At 34.3% G+C, this 2,425-nt stretch overlaps 1 long non-coding RNA gene across 1 annotated transcript; it reads right to left on the bottom strand.

The window, feature by feature from the left end:
* Window positions 1-254: 254 nt before the first annotated feature.
* LOC133789915 (uncharacterized) lies at window positions 255-1,105 on the bottom strand. The gene is made up of 2 exons (XR_009873782.1): window positions 822-1,105; window positions 255-699 (listed from the first exon to the last, which is right to left on the bottom strand). It is a non-coding gene; the product is annotated as an uncharacterized LOC133789915 (long non-coding RNA).
* Between the last annotated feature and the right edge of the window lie 1,320 nt (window positions 1,106-2,425).

Here is a 2,425-nt window from a genome sequence, read left to right as displayed (position 1 = left end):
TTAATTAATGATTTAAATATATAAATAAATATATTTAATAATAAATATAATTGTTAAAATATTTTTAAAATGATTTAAACTTTTAACAAATTTTAATAAAATGAAAATCCCATTATAACCAAAAATTAAAGCAAACTTCATAAACTAATAAACTACATTAACAAAAAAAATTGAATCCTAAATCGAATCCCTAATGTTTCTTCAGCTACTATACCAACAAATTAAACACTAAATCCCAGCCCTAAATCCCCAGATTTTGATAAACTGTTCACCTTCTTCAAGAAAAAATATATTCCAAATTTACATACAATATCCAACTCAAATTCATTACAGATTTACAAACAATTTTTTAAAGCAAAACCAAGAACAGAACAATCTCAGGCAGATTAAAGAAAGAATCAAACATCACCAGATTAATTTTTTTTTCTGAGAAATGAGAAGAAAAAAACCCCGGCAAATTTGAACTTAAAACCCGCTCGTCAACATCCTCCATCGTTGTTCGGAAAACCCAAATCAATGTTGCCCATCTCATTCTTCGTTTGCCTAGCCCTGTTCGAGCTCCGTCGGCATTTTTCCTAGCCCGTCACAAGCTCTACTCTAAGTGCTTTTCTGAGAGCCGATCTTTGCCTAGCCGGCGTTTTATACATCTCGTCTTCATGTTCTTCAATTTTTTACTTTTGACGTTTTGTTCACCCACACCTCCAGAAGTAGAATAATTAGTATAATCAGAATATACAATTGCCAAATTGAGAGAAATGGATCTCACTTTCTACACAAAGACAAAGGAAACATGTAAGAAAAGAAAAAGGAAAGACACAGACCACTGAAGATGTAGAAGAACAGATGACCCCAGAGGCAAGCACAGGCGACGACAATGGGTAAGCACAGGCGCTCGGCTGAGTGGAAGGAAACAATGCTGGGGATCAGTCTGGGGGTTCGATGCGACATCAATAAAGGTGTCAATGAGAGCTTCCAGACTGCAGAGCTCGTACACGTCATCGGGAGAGGTGGTTGGTGTTGCGTATGTAGTCGACAGGAAGTGGTTTCCTGCGAGTCACCTAGAAAATCAAAGAAGAAGAAGAAGAAGAAGAAGAAGAAGAAGAAGAAGAAGAAGAAGAAGAAGAAGAAGAAGTCGGAAGGAGAGGAGAGAGAGGACTGAGAGAAAAAAAAATTAATGTTGTTTTACTTTAAAAAAAAATAGTATCTATTTTAAAATCAATTTTATATATTATCTATTTTAAAATCTATTTTTAATTATTTAATTACTTATTAAAATTAGGGGGTATTTTGGTCATATTAAAAAAAATTGACCAAAATCTGGTCCAGGGTACTCTTTTGTTCTATTTTGCAAAATGTAGGGTCCAATTTGTCATTTAACAAAACAGAGGGTCCAATCAGTAACTTTTGCAAAACACAGGCTCCAAAATGGTGCTTACCCTTTTTAATTTAATTTATCGTGGAATTATTCATAATTGTTTTTATGTGTTGTTTAAATTATTGTTGCATTCATGCATCATATTCACTATTCCAAAAATTGTTGATATTCATGATATATGCTAAATTCATTATTTATTTATTTAAGCAATGATGAATAATTCAAACCCTATTACTGCTTTACTTGCAAACGAGAAACTTACTGGTAATAATTTTATGAAATGGAAATCAAACATGAACATTGTTTTGATCTGTGATAACCATAAGTTTGTCTTTACTGAGGAATGTCCTGAGGTCCCTGCTGCCACTGCACCCAAAACTGTCAGGGAGAAGTATGATGCTTGGATTTTATCCAACAACAAGACTAAGTTCTACATGCTTGCTAGTATGAATGATGTACTCAGAAAGAAGCATGAAGGCATGGAGACTGCATTTGATATATGGGAGTCCCTTCAAGCCATGTTTGGACAACAGTCCGATCAATGCAGACATGAGGCTACTAGTTCCTACATGAACATCAAAATGAAGAAAGGAGTTTCTGTTAGAGAACATGTTCTAAGCATGATCAATACAATGCATGATGCAGAAGTTCATGGACCAAACATTGATAAGAGAACTCAAGTTATTCTGATACTTCAATCCCACACTCTAACTTTTTCCACATTTACTACCAACTATGTTATGAACAAGTTAGAGTATAATATGACCCATTTGTTAAATGAGTTGCAGACTTTTGAATCACTCAATAAGATTAATTCAATAGTAGAAGAAGCAAATGTTATTGGTTCTAAACCTTCCTCTTCAAAAGGGAATAATAAGAAGAGAAAGATATCTCATGACAGGGACAATGACAAACAGGAAAGGAAGCCTAAAAAGTCATCCAAAGGCAAGGAAAACAAAGAGAACAAAGATAACAAAGCTTCCAAGAAAAAGCAACCCAAAGGGGCATGCTGTCATTGTGGAGTTGAGGGTCATTGAAAGAGAAACTGTC

The sequence above is a fragment of the Humulus lupulus genome, chromosome 7 (genome assembly GCF_963169125.1).
Source record: "Humulus lupulus chromosome 7, drHumLupu1.1, whole genome shotgun sequence".
NCBI lineage: Eukaryota > Viridiplantae > Streptophyta > Magnoliopsida > Rosales > Cannabaceae > Humulus > Humulus lupulus.
The sequence above is the reverse complement of the archived record's forward strand: the minus strand, read 5'-3'. Positions and strand labels throughout refer to the sequence as shown.